Source organism: Tachyglossus aculeatus, chromosome 14 (assembly GCF_015852505.1).
Source record: "Tachyglossus aculeatus isolate mTacAcu1 chromosome 14, mTacAcu1.pri, whole genome shotgun sequence".
In the NCBI taxonomy this organism is placed as follows: Eukaryota; Metazoa; Chordata; class Mammalia; order Monotremata; family Tachyglossidae; genus Tachyglossus; species Tachyglossus aculeatus.
In genome coordinates this window covers 27,873,435-27,896,974 of record NC_052079.1, presented here as the reverse complement: position 1 = coordinate 27,896,974, position 23,540 = coordinate 27,873,435, and the positions used below count along the sequence as shown (strand labels likewise).

Sequence of the window (23,540 nt, the reverse complement as noted above, 5' to 3'; positions counted from 1 at the left end):
GAGCAGTGGAGAAAATTAAAGCAATTAAAAGTGCTTTTTTTCCCACCAGTTCCTTTTATATTCCTCCTGCCCTAGTATTCTTGATAGTCTCCAGACAGAAATGACAGACAAAAAATAGTCCAGGTGGAAAGACTGGATGATTGAAAACTTGCACAGAAGAACTGGGTAGAGGGCTGGAGATTTGATTAGCACAATTAGCACTCTCTCTTTCCTATTAAGTAGATATCTAGCTTCTGAAGAAAGACACCAAATTTCTCATAAACATCCAAGTATTTGATGGTTTGCCAGATCGTTTCCAAACAAGAATTATTCAAGCAACTACTCAGAGCAGGGATATTCTGGATATTAGGGATGTATGGAAAGGAGAAGCCTGGGTAATGTAATGCAAAGTGAATTGAAAAATCTCTGATTATCTGTTCTTTGTGGGAGCTTGTGATAACCATCAGTCTTTTCCTCAAGTCTGCAGCATTCTTCTGAATTTTTCCTATTTCATTTGCACACCAATCTGTGATGACTGCATTCTGAAATACAAATTCTAGACAAAAACAAAAATCAATGCAAAGGGCTGAGAGATAAATTGTATTTGCATTCCATTGCTAGGAGAGAAGTGTAATTCAACTCAAAAGCAAAGTTTGATGAATTTAAGAATTGCTCATGCTAGAATGAATTGAAAGGCCTTGAATGATAGAGTATGGGGACAGTTCCATGGGTTTGAGGATCAACATTGTTCCCACAGTTTTAGAAGCTGGACCCTCAGCCTCACTCTAACAAGACTTCAATCAATCAATCAATCACTGGTGTTTAATGAGAGCTCTCTATATGCACAGCATTATAACAAGGGCTTGGGAGAGTAAAATAGAGTTGGTAGACATTATCCCTGGTCTCAAGGGGCCTCTGGGGGAGACAAACATTAAAATAAATTATAGATGAGGGGCAAACAGAATATAAGTATATGTAATCAGAATGGTTGCAGATGGAGTTCGGGGTTTCTGGGAGAGATGTGGTCTTAGCATCACTATGGTTCAGAGACGACTCAGTTTAAGACAATAACATAAGTACTGTGGGTGAGAGGGGAGGGTGGAATTATCAAAATGCTTAGTGGGTTCAGGCTCAAGGGTTGGAATGACACAGAAAGGAGGGGGGATAGGGTGGGGAGATACAATGTTGGTTAGGGAATTCTTCCTGGAGGAGATATGATTTTAGGAGGGATTTTGAAGATGGAGAGAGCAGTGGTCTCTCACATATGAAAGCAGAAGCAGTTTCAGGCAGGAGGGAAACATAAGCAAGGGGCCAGTGGTGAGAGAGAAGAGAACAGGACACAGTGTTTAGGGTGGTATTAGAGGAGCAAAGTGGGTTGCAGTGGGAGAGAAGCAAGGTTAGGCAGCGGGAAGGAGCCAACTGAGACCTTAAAGCCTATAGTGAGGAAATGGATGGACAGCCACTGGAGGTTTCCGAGGAGTGGAAAGATGTGCTCAGAACAATTTTTTTTAAGTGATATTGGCAGCAGAATGAAGTAGGGAACAGAGTGGGAAGAGGATGGAGGCAGGGAGGTCAGCAAATAGTATGAGGCAGTAATAACAATGATAATGGTATTTGTTCCGCCCTTTCCTCTCCATCCAAACCGCTACCCTGCTAGTTCAAGCTCTCATCCTATCCCGTCTGGACTACTGCATCAGCCTTCTTTCTGATCTCCCATCCTCGTGTCTCTTCCCACTTCAATCCATACTTCATGCTGCTGCCCAGATTGTCTTTGTCCAGAAACGCTCAGGGCTTGTTACTCCCCTCCTCAAAAATCTCCAGTGGCTACCAATCAATCTGCGCATCAGGCAGAAACTCCTCACCCTCGGCTTCAAGGCTCTCCATCACCTCGCCCCCTCCTACCTCACCTCCCTTCTCTCCTTCTACAGCCCAGCCCGCACCCTCCGCTCCTCTGCCGCTAATCTCCTCACTGTGCCTCGTTCTCGCCTGTCCCGCCATGGACCCCCAGCCCACGTCCTCCCCCGGGCCTGGAATGCCCTCCCTCTTCTCATCCATCAAGCTAGCTCTCTTCCTCCCTTCAAGGTCCTACTGAGAGCTCATCTCCTCCAGGAGGCCTTCCCAGACTGAGCCCCTTCCTTCCTCTCCCCCTCGTCCCCCTCTCCACCCCCCCCATCTTACCTCCTTCCCTTCCCCACAGCACCTGTATATATGTTTGTACATATTTATTACTCTATTTATTTATTTATTTTACTTGTACCTATCTATTCTATTTATTTTATTTTGTTAGTATGTTTGGTTTTGTTCTCTGTCTTCCCCTTCTAGACTGTGAGCCCACTGTTGGGTAGGGACTGTCTCTATATGTTGCCAGCTTGTACTTCCCAAGCGCTTAGTACAGTGCTCTGCACACAGTAAGCACTCAATAAATACGATTGATTGATTGATTGTTAAGCACTTACTATGTGCCAGGCACTGTACTGAGGCACTGGGGTGGATACAGGCAAATCGGGTTGGACACAGTCCCTGTCCCACATGGGGTTCACAGTCTAAATCTCTATATTTACAGATAAGGTAACTGAGGCACAGAGAGGTGATTTTCCCAAGGTCACACAGCAGACAAGTGGCGGGGCAGGGATTAGAACCCATGACCTTTGGACTCCCAGTCCCGGGCTCTATCCAGGATATGACAAGTGCCTGAACTGCATGATAGCAGTTCAAATTGAGTGGAAAGGGAAGATTTTAGTGATATTGTGAAAGTAAAACTAAGAAAATTCAGTGACAGACTGAATATGTGGGTTGAATGAGAGAGAGTAGTCAAGGACAATTCCAAAGTTGTGGGACCAGTCAGGGGTTGAAAAGACTTAAGAAGATGTCTTTCTTGACTGTTAGTTCTTAAAGAATTTATCCTCTCACAATCCACTCCTAAGTTCCACTCACGACTAAGATCTAAGAGAAGTAGCATGGTCCAGTGGATAGATCAGTGGCCTGGAAATCAGAAGGACCTGGGTTCCAGTCCTGGCTCCACCACTTGTCTGCTGTGTGATCTTGGCCAAGTCACTAAACTTCTCTATACCTCAGTTCCCTCATGGGTAATCAATAAATCGTATTTATTGAGCGCTTACTGTGTGCGGAGCACTGTACTAAGCACTTGGGATGTACAAGTTGGCAACATATAGAGATGGTCCCTACCCAACAGTGGGCTCACAGTCTAGAAGGGGGAGACAGAGAACAAAACAAAACATATTAACAAAATAAAATAAATAGAATAGATATATACAAGTAAAATAAATAAATGGACTAATAAATACATACAAACATATATACAGGTGCTGTGGGGAAGGGAAAGAGGTAAAGCGGGGGGGTGGAGAGGGGGATGAGGGGGAGAGAAAGGAGGGGGCTCAGTCTGGGAAGGCCTCCTGGAGGAGGTGAGCTCTCAGTAGGGCCTTGAAGGCAGGAAGGGAGGAAGCTTGGCGGATGTGGGGAGGGAGGGCATTCCAGGCCAGGGGGATGACGTGGGCCGGGGGTCGACTGTGGGACAGGTGAGAACGAGGCATGGTGAGAAGATTAGCAGCAGAGGAGCGGAGGGTGTGGGCTCGGCTGTAGAAGGAGAGAAGGGAGGTGAGGTAGGAGGGGGCGAGGTGATGGAGAGCCTTGAAGCCGAGGATGAGAAGTTTCTGCCTGTTGTGCAGGTTGATTGGTAGCCACTGGAGATTTTTGAGGAGGGGAGTGGAGAGAAGGGAGGTGAGGTAGGAGGGGGCGAGGTGATGGAGAGCCTTGAAGCCGAGGGTGAGAAGTTTCTGCCTGATGCGCAGGTTGATTGGTAGCCACTGGAGATTTTTGAGGAAGGGAGTGGAGAGAAGGGAGGTGAGGTAGGAGGGGGCGAGGTGATGGAGAGCCTTGAAGCCGAGGGTGAGAAGTTTCTGCCTGATGCACAGGTTGATTGGTAGCCACGGGAGATTTTTGAGGAGGGGAGTAACATGCCCAGAGCGTTTCTGGACAAAGACAATCTGGGCAGTGGTGTGAAGTATGGATTGAAGTGGGGAGAGACAAGAGGATGGGAGATCAGAGAGGAGGCTGATACAGTAGTCCAGATGGGATAGGATGAGAGCTTGAATGAGCAGGGTAGCAGTTTGGATGGAGAGGAAAGGGTGGATCTTGGCAATGTTGTGGAGCTGAGACCGGCAGGTTTTGGTGACAGCTTGGATGTGAGGGGTGAACGAGGGAGCGGAGTCGAGGATAACACCAAGTTTGCGGGCCTGTGAGACAGGAAGTATGGTAGCGCCATCAACAGTGACGGGAAAGTCAGGGAGAGGGTAGGGTTTGGGAGGGAAGACAAGGAGTTCAGTCTTGGACATGTTGAGTTTTAGGTGGCGGGCAAACATCCAGATGGAGATGTCCTGAAGGCAGGAGGAGAGAGCAGGGGCAGAGATGTAGATTTGGGTGTCATCAGCATAGAGAAGATAGTTGAAGCCGTGGGAGCGAATGAGGTCACCAAGGGAGTGAGTGTAGAATGGATTTCGACTGTGAGCCCCTTGTGGGACAGGAACTGTGTCCAACCTAACTAGCTTGTATCTACCTCAATTCTTTTCCCTCTCAGGGTCACACCTGGAGAGCTTCCAGTAATCTACCAGTCTCAGCTATGGGAGGGAGAGTCAAGCAGAGGCCTACCTATTCCATTCCTAGCTTGGGCAGTGGCTAGCGAGTGGATGGCAATCTGCTACAAGTCAAAACTCACCCTTGCTGGGCAGCAGTGGCCTGGGAGAAAGTTGAGGACAGAGACTCGAGTTGACTGCGCAGAAGGAGGCAATGTTAAACCACTTCATATTTTTACCAAGAAAACTCTATGGCTACACTTCCAGAATGACTGCAGGTGGAGAGCAGGGTGTTGTGGGAGAGATGTGTCTGTGGTGTTGCTATGGGTTGGAAATGACTTGACGGCATAAAACGAAACCCCAGCGCTTAGAGCAGTGCCTGACACATAATAAAGCACTTAACAAATACCATTAAAAATCCTAGTCATCTTTTTACCTCCCCTCCCACATAAAATGAAAAATTGTCATCAATAAGGTGGACTGTCTAAATTCAAAACTATTATCCAGCATTCTTCCTTTAATCTCTGATATTCTCCCCCTCTAGAAGGTAAGATCCTTGTGGACAGGGAACAAATCTACCAACTCTGCTACATTGTACTTGCCCAAGCTCTTAGTACAGTACTCATCACACAGTGAGAAGTCAATAAGAAGCAGTGTGGCTCAATGGAAAGAGCCCGCGCTTTGGAGTCAGAGGTCATGGGTTCAAATCCCAGCTCTGCCACTTAGCTGTGTGACCTGGGCAAGTCACTTAACTTCTCTGAGCCTCATTTCCCTCATCTATAAAATGGGGATGAAGACTGTGAGCCCCATGTTGGACAACCTGATCACCTTGTAACTTCCCCAGTGCTTAGAACATCGCTTTGCACATAGTAAGCACTTAATAAATGCCATAAAAAAAATAAGAGAAGCAGCGTGGCTCAGTGGAAAGAGCCCGGGCTTGGGAGTCAGAGCTCATTGATTTGAATCCCGGCTCCACCAATTGTTAACTGTGTGACTTCAGGCAAGTCACTTAACTTCTCTGTGCCTCAGTTACCTCATCTGCAAAATAGGGATTAAGACTGTGAGCCCCACATGGGACAACCTGATCACTTTATATCCTCCCCAGTGCTTAGTATAGTGCTTTGCACATAGTGCTTAACAAATACCATCATTATTATTATTAATAAATACCATTGATTGATTAATCAATTGATTTTACCAAGTAACCAAAGCACCTAGTGCACTGTAGTCCTCCATAAATACTTGTAACTGGAGATGGTTTCCAATTAGCAAAGGAGAGTGGCATAATGGAAAGAGAGCAGAAATGAAATTGAGACCTCCACTTGTGCTGCTTGGTGACCTTCGGGCAGGTAGCTTCACTACTTTGTGCCTCAGTTTCCTTGGTTATAAAATGGCGATTAAATGCTTCTTATGCATCTTAGACTCTGAGCTCCATATGCATCTTGTCTGGTTTTATTGTATCCACCCTGTTGAATTATTTGTACATCATTTTATTTTCCTGTCTCCCTCATTATATTGTAAGCTGTTTGAAGGTAGGCACCTTAATAATGATGCTATTTGTTAAATGCCTACTATGTTTGTAGCAGTGTTCCAAGTACTGAGTAAATACAAGCTAAACAGGTTGGACACAGTCCATGTGCCACATGAGGTTTATAGTCTTAATCCCCATTTGAAATATCAAGTAACTGAGGCACAGAGAAGTGGCTTGCCCAAGGTCACATAGGAGACAAGGGGCAGAAACGGTATTAGAACCCAGGTCCTTCGGACTCTCAGACCCTTGTTCTATCAACTCAGCCATGATGCTTCCTTTGTCTTTTGCTTCTATTGTACATCCCCAAGTGTTTAGTATGGGACTTCATACATAAGAGATAATCAATCCTTTGGATTGATTAATTGGCTGAGTGGTTTGAGAATAAGAAAAGAACAGCCACAGCATCTTCAAACATGGAAGAGAGAAATGGAATGCGAGATGCTGTTAAAGAATCTTGATATGCAAAATCCCTCCCAATTTTCCCTTTGGACTTGTTCTCTCACTCTCATTAAATTCTAGATTTATAACTCAGAAAGTAATTATGTGCAATGTTACCAGTTTATCCCAAGGATACTTGGATTACCACAAGGATACCATGCACACAGTAGATGCTCAATAAATGTCGGGGAGGGGAGATTGAAAGGAGAGCTAGAGGAAAAGTGGAAAGGGAGGTTAGTTAATGAATAACTATGTCATGTAAGGTAAAGTGGATTTTTTTTCCACTTTTGGCAATTCTGTAATTTATTATAACCATAATTTCTCATAGCCATTTTTTATTTATTCATATTAATGTCTGTATCTCCCTCTAGACTGTAAGCTCACTGTGGGCAGAGAATGTGTCTACTGAATGTTTGCCAACTCTGTTGTATTGTTCTTTCCCAAGCACTTAGAATAGAGTTGGGCGTACAGTAAGTGCTCAATATGAGCAGCAGCATGGCTCAATGGAAAGAGCACGGGCTTGGGAGTCAGAGGTCATGGGTTCAAATCCTGGCTCCACCAATTATCAGCTGTGTGACCTTGAGCAAGTCACTTAAGTGCTCTGTGCCTGTTACCACATCTGTAAAATGGGGATTAAGACTGTGAGCCCCACGTGGGACAACCTGATCACCTTGTATCCTCCCCAGCGCTTAGAACAGTGCTTTGCATATATTAAATGCTTAACAATTGCCATCATTATTAATAAGCAAAATTGATTGATTGAACTATTTCAGGGAGATCACTTTCATAGCATCATTTATGCAAACTCTTTGTTCATATCTACATAAACTATAAAAATTGGTCTTAAAGTCATTTTTAAAATGAATTACCTTCCTTTCATCATCATCATAATCATTTCTTCATTATCATTTATTAAGCATGATCACGTGCGAGACAACAACCTGAACTGTGAGAAGATAGATAGAAGACAGTTCTGAGTCCACCAGGGGCCCACAGATTCAACTTAAAAGTGAGAACAAAGCTCATAACATCAAATAAACTGGACAATATTCAATGACTGAAATTTCACCAGCAGAACATTTGCCAGTTCATTGCTGCTTGGAGGTGATTGGAATTCTGGTTCGATGCCTACTTACCATTCTAGATTGAATGAACCCAAATGACCAAATTGATCAATTCCTTACCAATGGTCAAAATCTATGGCTATATAGTCATCTTCTGCTCTTAGAGGCCCAGCTTGATTCTCAAAGTGTTAGACCTTGATTGTCCTCCATCAGGCATCATCTCCCTGAAATCTCCCCTGCTCCTTTCCAATTACTCTCTCCTCAAGCCTCTTCTTCAACTCTCCATCTTTCCCAGCAGTATCTCAAGTGGAGATCTCCTGCTTTCCCTCGGAATACACCCCTCCACCTGGACATCTGACCCCATCCCTTCGCACCTTATCACAACTCTTGCCCCCTTCCTTCTTCCCTCCCTAACAACCATATTCTATTGTTCGTTCTCCAATGGCTTCTTCCCCACTACTTTCAAACATGCCCAAGTCTTCCCTATTCTAAAATAACATTCCTTTGACCTCATGGCTCCCTCCAGTTACCACCCCAAACTCCTCCTACCATTCCTCTTCCAACTCTTTGAGTGAGGTGTCTACACCTTCTGCCTCCACTTCCTCTCCTCCAGTTCTCTCCTTGACCTCCCTCCAACCTGGCTCCTGCTCCCTTCACTCCACAGAAACTGCCCTCTCAAAGATCACCTTCTTGTCAGAACTAACAGCTTTCATCCCACCATAAACCTCATCGACCTCTGAGCTGCGTTTGACTCTGTGGACTACCCCCTTCTCCTGGAAATAGTTTCCAAACTAGGCTTCACTGACACTGTCCACTTCTGGTTCTCCTATCTCTTTGCCAGCTCATTCTCAGTTTCTTTTGTGGGCTCTTCCTCTGCCTCCCATGCCCTAACTGTGGGGTCCTTCAAGACTCAGTTCTGGGTCCCCTTCTATTCTCTGTCTACACCCAATCCCTTGGAGAACTCAATCACTCTAATGGCTTCAACAACCATTTCTTGGTAGATGATTCCCAAATCTACATCTCCAGCCTGATTTTTCTCCTTCTCTGCAGTCTTGCATTTCTTCCTGCCATCAGTACATCTGTACTTGGATGTCGTTCAATCATATTTATTGCACACTTACTGTGTGCAAAGCACCATACTAAACTCTTGGGAGAGTACAGTACAATAAAAGGACACATTCCCTGACCACGAAGAGCTTACAGTCCTACTAACACCTACAACCTAACTTGTCCAAAAGAGAAGTCCACAAATTCCCACCTAAACTCTGTCTTCCCCTTGACTTTTCCATCACCATCCTCTCTGTCTCTTAAGCCCATATTCTTGGTATTATTCCCAAATCATCTCTTTCTTTTCACCACATATTCAATCTGTCACCAAATCCTGTCTGTTCAACCTTCACAAGATCACTAAAATCCACCCATTGCACTGCATCCAAACTACTACCATGTTGATCCAAGCACTTATCCTACCCCACCTTGATTACTGCAGCAGCTTTCTTGTTGAACACCCTGCCTCCTGTCTCTTCCCAACTCCAGTTCATACTTCACTCTGATGTCCAGACAATTTTTCTACAAAAACGTTCAGTCCATGTTTCCATACTCAAGAGCCACCAGTGGTTGCTCATCCACCTTTGCATCAAACACAAACTCCTTACAAGAAGGTTTAAAACACTCAATCACCTTGCTGCTTTCCTACTATAATCTGAACTACACACTTCACATATCTAATGCTAGCCTACTCACTGTATCTTGATCTTGTCTATCTCACCTCCAACGACTTGCCCACAATCTGCATCTGGCCCAGAATGCCCTCCCTCTACATATCTGTTCAATAATCACTCTCCTCAATTTCAAAACCTTAAAAGCACACCTCCTCCAAGAGATCTTCCCTTACTAACCCCTCAGTTGCCCCTTCCTCACTTCCTTCTGCATCATGCCTGCACTTGCACTGTCATTCATTTATTCATTCAATCAATCATATTTATTGATCACTTACTGTGTGCAGAGCACTGTACTAAATGCTTGGAAAGTACAATTCGACAACAGAACAAAACACTATTTATTCACCCTTTTCTCATCCCCATAGCACTTCTATATAACACCATAATTTCTTTATTTATATTAATGACTGTCTCCCCCTCATAAACTGTAAACACACTGTGAGCAGGGAACATATCTTCCAACTCCATTGTATTGTACACCCCCACCCCCCACCCCCCAACCAAGTGCTTAGTACAGTCTTCTGCACACAGGAAAGGCTCAATAAATATGACTGATTGATTAACTGATTTTTTAGGAAAGTGTGAGGGACACTGACACTCAGGCCTAAAGGACTCCTTGGACTTGCAAGTCTCAGGTATGGGAGACTTGAGGACAAGTAATGCTTGGCTCATTCTTGCCATCCATTTTCCTGGACTCTCATCCACTCATGACAATAGCTATGGGAAAACACAACCTTAATTCTATTTACAGGATACCTCTGCATCTATTGTTAACTCTTGAGCTGGTAAAGCAGTAGGCAACAAATTCAAACCTTTCCATGACAGGAAGTATACCCAAGACATGATAACACTTTTAAAGGGACAGACTGCCTAAGGCCAAACCAGAGCCACTTCTAATGAGAAGGCCTTCTTTATGAGTAGGAAATACTACACAGCACCACATGTCTATATTCAGAGTGGATGCAGTGGAAACCAAAAGTTGGTCTGGAATTTTAACCATCTCCCCCATTATACTGTAAGCTCCTTGCAGGCAGGGATCATGTTTACCCTCTCAAAAGTCACCAATGACCTCCTGCTTGCCAAATCCAATGGCTCATACTCTATCCTAATCCTCCTCGACCTCTCAGCTGCCTTCGACACTGTGGACCACCCCCTTCTCCTCAACATGCTATCCAACCTTGGCTTCACAGTCTCTGTCCTCTCCTGGTTCTCCTCATCTCTCCGGTCATTCATTCTCAGTCTCTTTTGCAGGCTCCTCCTCCCCCTCCCATCCCCTTACTGTAGGGGTTCCTCAAGGTTCAGTTCTTGGTCCCCTTCTGTTCTCGATCTACACTCACTCCCTTGGTGACCTCATTCGCTCCCATGGCTTCAACTATCATCTCTACGCTGATGACACCCAAATCTACATCTCTGCCCCTGCTCTCTCTCCCTCCCCCCAGGCTCGTAATCTCCTCCTGATTTCAGGACATCTCCATCTGGATGTCTGCCCACCACCTAAAACTCAACATGTCCAAGACTGAACTCCTTGTCTTCCCTCCCAATCCCTGCCTGCTCCTTGACTTTCCCATCACTGTTAATGGCACTACCGTCCTTCCCGTCTCACAAGCCTGCAACCTTGGTGTCATCCTCGACTCCGGTCTCTTGTTCACCCCTCACATCCAAGACTTCACCAAAACCTGCCGGTCTCAGCTCCGCAACATTGCCAAGATCCGCCCTTTCCTCTCCATCCAAACCACTACCCTGCTCATTCAAGCTCTCATCCTATCCCATCTGGATTACTGTATCAGCCTCCTCTCCGATCTCCCATCCTCCTGTTTCTCCCCACTTCAATCCATACTTCACGCTACTTCCCAGATTGTCTTTGTCCAGAAATGCTCTGGGCATGTTACTCCCCTCCTCAAAAATCTCCAGTGGCTACCAATCTGCACATCAGGCAGAAACTCCTCAACCTCGGCTTCAAGGCTCTCCATCATCTTGCCCCCTCCTACCTCACCTCCCTTCTCTCCTCCTACAGCCCAGCCCGCACCCTCCACTCTTCTGCTGCTAATCTGCTCACCGTGCCTCATTCTTGCCGTCGACCCCCGGCCCACATCATCCCCCTGGCCGGGAATGCCCTCCCTCCCCACATCCACCAAGCTAGCTCTCTTCCTCCCTTCAAGGCCCTATTGAGAGCTCACCTCCTCCAGGAAGCCTTCCCAGACTGAGCCCCCTCCTTCATCTCCCGCTCCTCCCCCTCTCCTTCCCCCCCTGCCTTACCTCCTTCCCTTCCCCACAGCACCTGTATATATGTATATATGTTTGTACATATTTATTACTCTATTTATTTATTTTACTTGTACATATTCATTCTATTAATATGTTTTGTTCTCTGTCTCCCCTTCTAGACTGTGAGCCCACTGTTGGGTAGGGGCCGTCTCTATATGTTGCCAACTTGTACTTCCCAAGCGCTTAGTACAGTGCTCTGCACACAGTAAGCACTCAATTAATACAATTGAATGAATGAATGTTTACCAAACATATTGTATTTCACTCTCCAAAGCACTTAGAACAGTGCATTTCTGCCAATCAATCAGAATATATGCCGGGGAGTCAGAGGACCTTGCTTCTATTCCTGGATGTGACACTTGCCTGCTGTGTTACCTGGGAAAAAAAAAATCACAACTTCACTGAGCCCCATTTTCCTCATCTGTAGATTGGGGATTCAAGCTTGTTCTCCCTCCTGCTTAGATGGAGCCCCACATGGGACTGGGATTGTATCTGACCAGATTAACTTGTATCTACCCCAGCATTTTAGTACAGTGCCTGGCACAGAGTGAGCACTTAAACACCACTGTCAATATTATTATCAGTTTGCATCATGTTTGTGTGATTTAGAGGAAGACAAATACTTATGAATCATTTTTTTCTTTTATCTTGTAAGAGGTACCTGATTTTATATGATGTTGAAATAGGGCCTCTTCTTTTGTTGATTAAAAAAAAACTCCTGACATTTCCCTATGGATTAATATGGTTCAGTACCATTCACATTTGGAAGGACAAGGGTTATATAACAACCTAAAAAATACTGGATTTATAATAAGACTTCCATAAGGAAAAGTGTTGAAATGTTTTTTTTTTTTAAAAAAACAAATCAATCCTTGGAGATGGAAATTGAGAAAAAAATATATTATGAAAGACACGCCACCCAATTTCCATTCCATTGTAGTTTCTGCTTTAATATGCCTCTCTGGTGCCATTAAAGCTGCAATGAAACAGGGTGGTGTGACAGTAATTTTTGGTTTCCACTGCATCCACTCTGAATATAAACACGTGGTGTTGTGTAGTATTTCCTACTCATAAAATAAATTCCAGGCACATGTAATCACATGTTATATTACTGTTTCATTTTGTATAAGTATTAGTGTGCGCTTTAGGACCCACAATTTTGAATTCTATAAATTTTATAAAATTTATGATTAATTAATCTTTAATTCAAGGTTTATAATCACCCCAAGTGATCTAGTTGCTTCAGTTGTTAATGAGGCCTTCATATAATATAGTAATAATAATAACAATACTAATGGAATTTGTTAAGTGCTTACTATATGCCAGGCACTGTATGAAGCTCTGGGGTGGATACAAGCAAATCAGATTGGACAGAGTCCCTGTCCCATGCAGGGCTCACAGTCTCAATCCCTATTTTACAGCTGAGGAAACTAAGTCACAGAGAAGTGACTTACCCCAGGTCACACAGCAGACAAGTAGCAGGGATTAGAAACAATGACCTTATGACTCCCGAGCCAATGCTCTCTTCCCTACGCCATGCTGCTTCTCTAGTGAGTGAAGGAGCAAACAGTAAAGACTATACCTAGTGGATGACTTCTGATGATATTTAAGAATGACAAGAAGTTGAAGATTCAACTAACCTAAAGAGCAAAATTAACAACCTTGGAGATAAATTATTTGATTATTTTGAAATACATAATAGATTAATAAAATGCTAAATGGGAAATTCATGAAGAGATTACAAAGTAGAGACTCTATGCAAGCATCTTCTAGAAAGATTTGGACCAATAGGTAGCAGCAGTAACTTAATCTACTTTCAGGACTGGGATAATTTGGGATTAGGAAAGATAATGATTAGAGAATTATTATATATGGAAATCCCAAATCACAAAGGCATGGATTTGTGTACTTTTAAGCCTCAGACTTTCAGCAATCACTGTTCATATTTTAATTAAGTAGGAACTTTTAACATTACAAATGTCCCTTTCAATGTTACCAGGAATTTTAATTGTCTTCAATCTAAATTTAAAACTATTGAAAGCATTTCCAAATTTTCTGCATATTAACATTTTTATTATTCATGTCATAAAAATGTGCTCCTTGAAGAGGAGTAGCAAAATGCCTACAGTCATCTTAAAATACAAAACAAACCAGTGTTGCTGGCATAACAAAGTACTACATAATGCCTTTAGACTATAAATCTAAAATGTCCAAAAGAGCAGAGGAAAGAAACTATTCTATCATTGCAGGTATCACGGGACAAAAACATAGTACTTGGGAATTGGTAACAGAATGATATGGAACAAATGGCCATTTATTTTTATATAACCATAGAGACATTATTTGCTATATGATAGAAGGAAGTTTGGTTTTCATTCTATTAGGATAATTCTGTGTACCTTTGCATGTGCCCACAGTCATACCTAATGAAAGACAGAAAAGGAGGATTACAAAGAGTGGAGGCCATTAGATGTGGTGAGCAGAATATCATAGGTGATCTTTGAGAGTCCAATCTCAGCAGAGCAAAAGAGCAGAAAACCAGATTTAAGTGAGTACAAGTGATCGAGAAGTATAATCAAGTGAGTAGCTGGGTGCTTGAATGGGAACCCTGGGGAATGGTCTCATGCCACTAATTTATCTCCTTCAACTAGCCTCTGTTGCCTTCCCTGTTGCCCTACACCTTCAAAGGAGTCACTAAATCACAATTTACAATCTGCTGAGGTAAGGAGAAGATAAATGTAAACTAGCTATGGGCAGGGAATGTGTCTGTTCATTGTTGTACTTTCCCAAGCACTTAGTACTGTGTGCTCTGCACACAGTAAGAGCTCAGTAAACATGAGTGAATGAATGAGTAGAGAATGGAGTTGGAGAGGAGGAATGTGAATTCAACCCTTTCACAGAGTTTGGAGATGAATGGAAGAAGGGAAACTGAGCTATAGCTGCAGGGGCAGTAGATTTTAGGATAGGGAAAGATAATAATAATAATAATAATAATAATAATAATAATATTTGTTAAGCACTTACTATGTGCCAAGCACTTTTCTAAACTTTGGGGTAGAAACAAGGTAATCAGGTTGCCCCATGTAGGCTCACAGTCTTAATCCCCATTTTAAAGATGAGGGAATTGAGGAACAGATAAGTGACTTGCCCAAGGTCACACAGCAGACAAGTGGCGGAGCAGGGATTAGAACCCATGACTTCTGACTCCCAAGCACTTGCTCTTTCCACTAACCATGCTCATGTTTGAGGGCAGAGGAAAAGGAACCATTAAAGAAGAAACATTCATTTCTTACATTCTGACAGGAAGAGGAACCACTAGAGACTTAGATTAAATGTAAAATTAAATTATTAATTATATTTTCATGAAATAATTTATCTATACATGAGCCATCAAGATACTTATACTGCAAAACACCTAGTTTCAGAATAAGGTTTTCATTACATATTCTTCATTGTGAGCTTCTTAAAAGATCACCTCCATCAATCAATGGTATTTATTGATGATCCTTTACTGTGTGCAGAGCACTGTATTAGATGTATAGGAGAGTACAATAAAACAACATTGGCAGACACATTCTGTGCCCAAAAGGAGCTTACAGTCTAGAGGGGGAGACAGTAAAATTAATTGCAGATATATACATAAGTGCTATGGGGCTGGGGGTGGAGGGAATATTGAGCGCTTAGGGGATACAGATCTAAGTTCGTAAGTGATGTAGAAGGGAGAGGGAATAGGGGAGAGTGGTGGTGTATTGGATTATGAAGTGGGAGGGAGTTCTGGTCCAGAAGGAAATCGAGGGTAGAGGTGCCAAGTAAGGCAGGCTGGGGTGAGCTGATTAAGTGCTTTAAAGAAGAGCGGAAGAAGTTGTACTTTGATTAACAGAAGGGCAACTACTGGAGGTCCTTGAGGAGTGGGGAGATGTGGACTGACCTTTTTTTTAGAAAAATGATCTGAGCAGCAGAGTGAAGTATGGACTGGAGTTGGGAGAGATGGAAGGTAAGGAGGTAGGAAGTAGTCAAGGCAGGGCATAAGTGTTTGGATCAGCTTAGTAGTGTTTGGATGGAGAAGACAGTGCAGATTTTAGCAATTTGTGAAGGTAGAACCGACAGTACTTAGTGACATTGAATAAGTGGGTTAAATGTAAGTGATGACTAAGATGATGCCAAAGTTATGAGCTTGTGACACAGGGAGGATGGTGGTGCTGTTTAGAGTGATGGGAAGACACACTCTCAACCCTCTGCTACTTTCCCATCCTTCCCAGCAGTATCTTCAGATGAGATCTCCTCCCTCCTCTCAAGTGCCACACCATCCACCTGTGCTTCAGACCCCATTCCCTCTCATCTTATGAAAACTTTCACCCCTTCCTGCCTCCCCTCCTTAACTTCCATCTTCAACTGCTCACTCTCCATTGGTTCCTTCCCCTCTGCCTTCAATCATGCCCACATCTCCCACCCTAAAAAACCCTCTCTTGACCCCACTGCCCCTTCTAGTTATCGCCCTATCTTCCTCCGACCCTTCCTTTCCAGACTCCTAGAATGAGTCGTCAAAACTCACTGCCTCTAATTCCTCAACTCCAAATCTCTCTTAGACCCCCTCCAATCTGGCTTCCATCCCCTACACTCCACCAAAGCTGCCCTCTCAAAGGTCACCAATGAGCTCCTTCTTGCCAAATCCAATGGCTCTTACTCTCTCCTCATCCTCCTCGACCTCTCAACTGCCTGCGACACTGTGGACCATCCCTTTCTCCTCAACATGCTATCCAACCTTGGCTTCACAGACTCCATCCTCCCCTGGTTCTCCTCTTATCTCTCTGGCTGTTCATTCTCAGTCTCCTTCATGGGCTCCTCCTCCCCCTCCCATCCCCTTACTGTAGAGGTCCCTCAAGGGTCAGTTCTTGGTCCCCTTCTGTTCTCTGTCTATACTCATTCTCTTGGTGAACTCATTCACTCCCAAGGCTTCAGGTAGGCACTGTCTCTATATGTTTCTGACTTGTACTTCCTAAGTGCTTAGTACAGTGATCTGCACGCGGGAAGTGCTCAATAAATATGATTGAATGAATGAATCTCTACGCTGATGACACCCAATTCTACATCCCCACCCTGTTCTCTCTCCCTCCAGGCTCGTATCTCCTCCTGCCTTCAGGACATCTCCATCTGGATGTCTGCCCGCCACCTAAAACTCAACATGTCCAAGACTGAGCTCCTTATCTTCCCTCGCAAATCCTGTCCTCTCCCTGACTTTCCCATCACTGTAGACAGCACTACCATCCTTCCCATCTCACAAGCCCGCAAGCTTGGTGTCATCCTCGACTCCGCTCTCTCATTCACCCCACATATCCAATCCATCACCAAAACCTGCCAGTTTCACCTCCACAACAACACCAGGATCTGTCTTTTCCTCTCCATCCAAACCACTACCTTGCTGGTTCAATCTCTCGCCCTATCCCGATTGGATTACTACATCAGCCTCCTTTCTGATCTCCCATCCTCCTGTCTCTCCCCACTTCACTCTGTACTTCACTCTGCTGCCCGGATTATCTTTGTACAGAAATGCTTAGGGCATGTCACTCCCCTCCTCAAAAATCTCCAGTGGTTGCCTATCAACCTTCGAATCAAGCAAAAACTCCTCACTCTCGGCTTCAAAGCTCTCCATCACCTTGCCCATTCCTACCTCACCACCCTTCAATCCTTCTACAGTCCAGCCTGCACACTCCACTCCTCTGACACTAACCTCCTCACTGTGCCTCGTTTTCTCCTGTCCTACCACCAACCCCTGGCCCGCGTCCTACCCCGGGCCTGGAATGCCCTCCCTCCACACATTCACCGAACTAGCTCTCTTCCTCCCTTCAAAGCCCTGAGAGCTCACCTCCTCCAGGAGGCCTTCCCAGACTGAGCCCCCCTTTTCTCCTCTCCTCCTCATTGCCCCCTCCCTCCCTCTATGCTACCCACTTCCCCTCCCCACAGCACTTGCGTACATTTGTACATATTTATTACTCTTGGTATTTGTTAAGCACTGACTACATGTAAAGCACTGTTCTAAGCACTGGGGAGGATACAAGGTGATAATAATAGTAATAATAACGATGGCATTTATTAAGCACTTACTATGTGCAAAGCACTGTTCTAAGTGCTGGGGAGGTTACAAGGTGATCAGGTTGTCCCACGTGGGGCTCACAACCTTAATCCCCATTTTACAGATGAGGTGACTGGGGCAAAGGGAAGTGAAGTGACTTGCCCAAAGTCACACAGCTGACAAGCGGCAGAGCCGGGATTTGAACCCACAACCTCTGACTCCCAAACCCATGCTCTTTCCACTGAGCAACACTGCTTGTAACCTCCCCAGCACTTAGAAAAGTGTTTTGCACATAGTAAGCACTTAAATACCATCATTATTATTATTCAGCTCTTTGTACAGTGCTTTGCAAGTAGTAAGCACTTAATAAATGCCATTATCATTATTATTACTCTATTTTGTTAATATGTGTCTATAGCTATAATTCTATTTATTCTGATGGTATTGACACCTGTCTACTTGTTTTGTTGCTTGTCTCCCACTTCTAGATTGTGAGCCCATTGTTGGGTAGGGACCGTCTCTATATGTTGCTGATTTGTACTTTCCCAAGTGCTTAGTGCAGTGCTCTGCAGCGCTCAATAAATATGATTGAATGAATGAATGAATGAACAGGAGTGGGAATAAGAGGAGTTCTGGTTTGGACATGTTCAGTTTGAGGTGTCAGCGGGACATCCAACAGTAATAATAATAATAATGATGATGGAATTTATTAAGTTCTTACTCCGTGCAAAGCACTGTTCTAAGTGCTGGGGAGGTTACAAGGTGATCAGGTTGTCTCATGTGGGGCTCATAGTCTTGATCCCCATTTTACAGATGAGGTAACTGAGGCACAGAGAAATTAAGTGACTTGCCCGCAGTCACACAGCTGACAATTGGTGGAGCCGGGTAACTCCTCTACTGTTTTCCACATCCCACACTCTGTCCCCAAGCCCTCCCTGGATCCTTCTGGATCCTCCTCCACATCCAATTCATTCGTTCATATTTACTGAGTGCTTACTGTGTGCAAAGTACTGTACTTAGTGCTTGGGAGAATACGATATAACAGCAGACACATTCATGCCCAATCCAATCAACTCCAGTTCCTCCTCTGTAGTTCCCATGTGACAGATCCCACTCTCACTTCAGACCTTGCCATCCTAAAGTCCTTCAGCTTTCACATAGCCTCAAAGTCACAGTGCCAAGACAGAAATGGGACAGGACAATATGCGGAGAGTAGGCAGAGGAAGTAGTGGAAGAGGAGGATGTGGGAAAGCGCTTTGAATTTTCTCGAGTCCCCTCCTCTCCCAAGATCCCTCCACCTGTGAACCTCCACTTTTGACTCTGCCGCCTTCTAACCTGCTAGGCCAAGCTTTGACCCTCCAGCTTTGTGGCTGGGGGATGGATGGAGGTTGATACCCCGGCGTGGAAAGAGCTACGGTGTCAACAGTGGCATCAGCATCAAGCAGTCCACCATGTAGAAGCCACAAAAATATAAACCTTATGAAATCAATGCCAGAGAGGGCTGGAGTGGAAGAGAGGAGTCTGTGAGGACGTCTGGAAAGCAGGAGGCTCTACTAAACATGTGGGAATGGAGACATCCTGTTTAGGGATAACAAAGTAAGGGTCATGGAATTTCCCAGGCAAATTAGTAAGATTCCAATTCAAATTTGAGAAGTCACTATTGTCCCATTGATGGGGATTCCTGTTCTTGCTTCGGCAACATAATTAATAATAATAATAATAATGATGATGACATTTATTAAGCACTTCTCTAGAGAAGCAGCGTGACTCAGTGGGAAGAGCACAGGCTTTGGAGTCAGAGGTCATGGGTTCAAATCCCCGCTCTGCCAATTGTCAGCTGTGTGACTTTCAGCAAGTCACTTCACTTCTCTGGGCCTCAGTTACCTCATCTGTAAAATGGGGATTAAGCACCCTTTGGGACAACCTGATCACCTTGTAACTTCTCCAGTGCTTTGCACATAGTAAGAGCTTAATAAATGCCATTATTATTATTAATTATAATTGTGCTATGTGTTAAGCACTTACCATATGCCCAGCACTGTGCTAAGTACTGGGGTACATAAAATGCTACCATATCAGACACAGTCCCAACCCCTTATGGGGCTCACTGTCTGTGGAGAGGGAGAACATGTGTTTTTTCCTAATTTTATTGATGAGAAAACTCCCTCTAGATTGTGAGCTCACAGTGGGCAGGGAACGTGTTTGTTGTTGTATTGTACTCTCCCAAGAGCTTACTACAGTGTTTTGCACACAGTAAGCACTCAATAGCTAAAATTAATAATAATAATAATGATAATGTTGAGACTTGACCAAAGTCACAGAACAGGCAAGTAATGGCTTTAATTTAAATGCCTTTATTTATAAAGGAGTTTTTTCCTTCTCCCTTCCCTTGTTTGTTTGAGTCAGGACAGATGATAGCTGTAGTCGAAGATCTGAGAAACTAGCCCTGAGAACCTAGCTTGGCACAGACTGTTTTGCAAACCTTCCATTGAGAAAAATGAGTTCTAGTTAAACATTTCAAAATTGAATTAAATATGTTTTAATGGTAAACAGAAATCTTTACCTGCAAGAGTCTCTGAAGTAGTTGGTAATTTGTACTTTTCCCCCCATAATCTATAGCTTTAAAGAAAAATTAAAACAAAAACCTCTGTCAGTCCCTTGATAATTGGCTCCTGTTGTCAAAGATTCAGTTACAATTCGATGAAAAAATATCCCTAAATGTCAAGAATCATGCAGTCTGATAAATATGGATGACATTTAAAAAGCAGAATAAGTACTGTCTACAAAAACAGATGAGGAAGGTGGAAATTTAATATGCGTTTATTACAAAAAAAAATTGTGTTCTTTTCCCATGCTTACTTATTTTCTATATCCTATGCACTTGAATATTAAGGGATTGTATTAACCTAGTTATTTACCAGTACCCCGCCTCTATGTACTACAAGTTTACACTGACTTAGAATTTGAGCTTTCAAGTAGCATATTTGAATAGGGGACGTCTTTCGATTTACATACATTAAGTCCAAATGGCTCAGAGTTAACATTTTTAATTTTCAATGATTTTTTTTGTTAATATTATTATTATGGCTATTAGGAAGCAGCATCACATAATGGATAGAGCACAGGACTGGGAGTCAGAAGGTCATGGCTTCTAATCTCAGCTCCTCCACTTGTTTGCTGTGTGACCTTGGGCAAGTCACTTTACTTTTTTGTGCCTCATTTACCTTACCTGTAAAATGGGGATTGAAACTGTGAGCCCCACATGGAACAGGGACTATGTCCAACTCAATTTGCTTATAATTACTCGTGCTTAGTACAGTGCCTGACATAGTAAGTTTTTAACAAATACCATTATCATTATTATTATTACTAACAGGTGCCTTCATGGAAATGTAATGAATCATAATTTGTTTCACTATGAAATACAGATCCATCAGGTTTGTAAGTGGTCATTTACAAGCCAGCATATGCTTCACAAGCAAAACTTATGGACAGTTTAAATGGCACACAGTTTCTGAGAATATTTTCTTGGGGCTATATACAGTGTGTGGGAGGTTCTTCAGCTGAAGGAGTTGCATACTTGTTGTGGGCAGGAAACCTGTCTACCAACTCTATTGAATTTTACTCTCCCAAGGGCGTAATATGATACACTGCACACAATAAATGCTCAGTAAGTACCAGAGATGATGACAGTAATGATGATGTGACTAAATAATCCCAGCTGTACCCATGTGCTAAACTGGCTTTTGTTGAAGGCATAATTCCATTTGATGACATTTCCAGGTTTGGCTGTTTAATTGCTGCATCGATACCCATCAAAACATGATTTCTCTACCATTCTGTGATATTTCTAAGCCTGAAATTGATAGTCTATTGGTTTCGTTGCATTATAATGCTTTTGGTAGTTTTAATATTCATTTTCTATTCACTTCATTGTAAAACTTTTGGAACAGGACTCACAGCTATTTGCTACTTCAAAATGCTTCAAAATTTCATGCAAGCCCTTCCATCATGGAAGGAGACCTTATTGTTAAAAGATGCAGTGACAATAATTAATGATTAATTGACTAAAAATCCAACTACTGAGCAGAGGACTTGGGAGCAAATTAGACACTTTTCAGAAAATGTATTTTCACACCTACAAGGATTATCTCTGCACTGTTCAATGTATGTACCTTTTAGGTACTGATGCATACATTTCAACACCTTCATAGTTAAGTCACCCCAACACATGTCTTTCTCTGCTTGCTTATTAACTGATTGATTCATCGCTGTTCCTTTCATCCTCCTCTTTCTCATCATCACCATCATTATAAATAGCATTTACAGAGCACTGGTTGTATGCACCTCTATACTAGATGGCCAAGTTCAACAAACAGGTAATTGCATCATAACCTACCTGCTAAACTAAGCCCAAATCTATTTGAGGCCAATGTCCCTTTTGAAATCTAAAACACTTCTGGATTCTACCAGGACCAAACTAGCCTTTTGTCTATTTCATGGACAGAGATTCAATAACTTGTAAATGAAAGAGCGGGTTTAAGGGAGTGTGTGGCCACTGTATCTGCCAGCAGAAATCTCTTATGAATGTTCATTTTACATTAATTTTTCATGGGAGGCAGTGTGGCCTAGTGGATAGAGCTTGGGAGTCAGAAGACCTGGGTCCTAACCCTGGCTTTGTCACTTGCCTCCTATGTGACCATGGACAAGTCATTTAATTTCTCTGTGTCTCAGTTCAAAGGGGGTTAAGTCCTATTACTTCTAATAATAATAACAATAATAATAATTATAATGGCATTTGTTAAGCACTTACTATGTGCCAAGCACTGTTCTAAGCGCTGGAGTAGACACAAGGTAATCAAATTGTCCCACATGGGGCTCACAGTCTTCATCCCTATTTTACAGATGAGGTATCTGAAGCACAGAGAAATAAGTGACTTGCCCTAGATTACACAGTTTACAAGTGGCAGAGCTGGGATTAGTACCCACGACCTCTGACTCCCAAGCCTGGGCTCTTCCTACTTAGAGAAGCCGCGTGGCTTCATGGATAAAGCACGGTTCTCGAAGTCAGAAAGACCCAGTTCTAATCCTGACTCTGCCACTTGTCTGCTGTGTGATCTTGGGCAAATCAGAACTTCTCTGGGCCTCAGTTACCTCATTTGTAAAATGAGGATTAAGAGTGTGAGCCCTATGTGGGACAGGAATTGTAGCCAACATGATTAAGTTGTATCTACCCCAGCTCTTGGAACAGTGCTTGGCACATAGAGCGTGTTTAAAAAGTACCATTATCATTATTATTAGTTAGAGTGTGAGAGACCCTTGTAAAATAGGGATTATGTTTGATCTGATTACCTTGTATTTACCCCAGTGCTTGGCACACTAAGTGCTTAATAAATACCATTATTAGAATCGCAGCTACTGTTTATAAAGCTATCTTCTGAAGTTTCTAGCATATTATTGATGGAATTATAGACATAGTATTACTTGATCCTCAACTTGTAAGCATGTATTAAAACAAAATAGGGTTCAATCATTTATAGATCTGTGGGCCAAGGAGTCCTGCTTCAATATTTCTTTGGCTAAATAGAAGATATTTAAGACATCTTTTCAGTGACCAAACAATAGCAAAATACACATACTGTGATAACTGTTCCCAAGTCCCTTGATTGCTTGTATATTTCATTTAATGTGGTAACCTCACAAAAGCAAATCAAAACTCTGATTTTTACTTCTGCAGGCTTCTATTTTGACCCTATTTTCTTGTGCTGCTGCTGTTTTTTTCCTTTCTCTGCTCCTGTTTTCCTCCCTGCTCGGACTGTTTGCTATGCATAGCACAGCAGTGACTTTAACCAAATACGACTCATGAAAAAGAAATTGCTCATT

The 23,540-nt window shown here is 43.2% G+C and overlaps 1 non-coding gene across 1 annotated transcript; it reads left to right on the top strand.

The window, feature by feature from the left end:
- The first annotated feature begins 4,563 nt into the window (after window positions 1-4,563).
- On the top strand, window positions 4,564-4,701 carry LOC119937373. The gene has a single exon (XR_005454047.1). It is a non-coding gene; the product is annotated as a small nucleolar RNA SNORA7 (small nucleolar RNA).
- The last annotated feature ends 18,839 nt before the right edge of the window (window positions 4,702-23,540 follow it).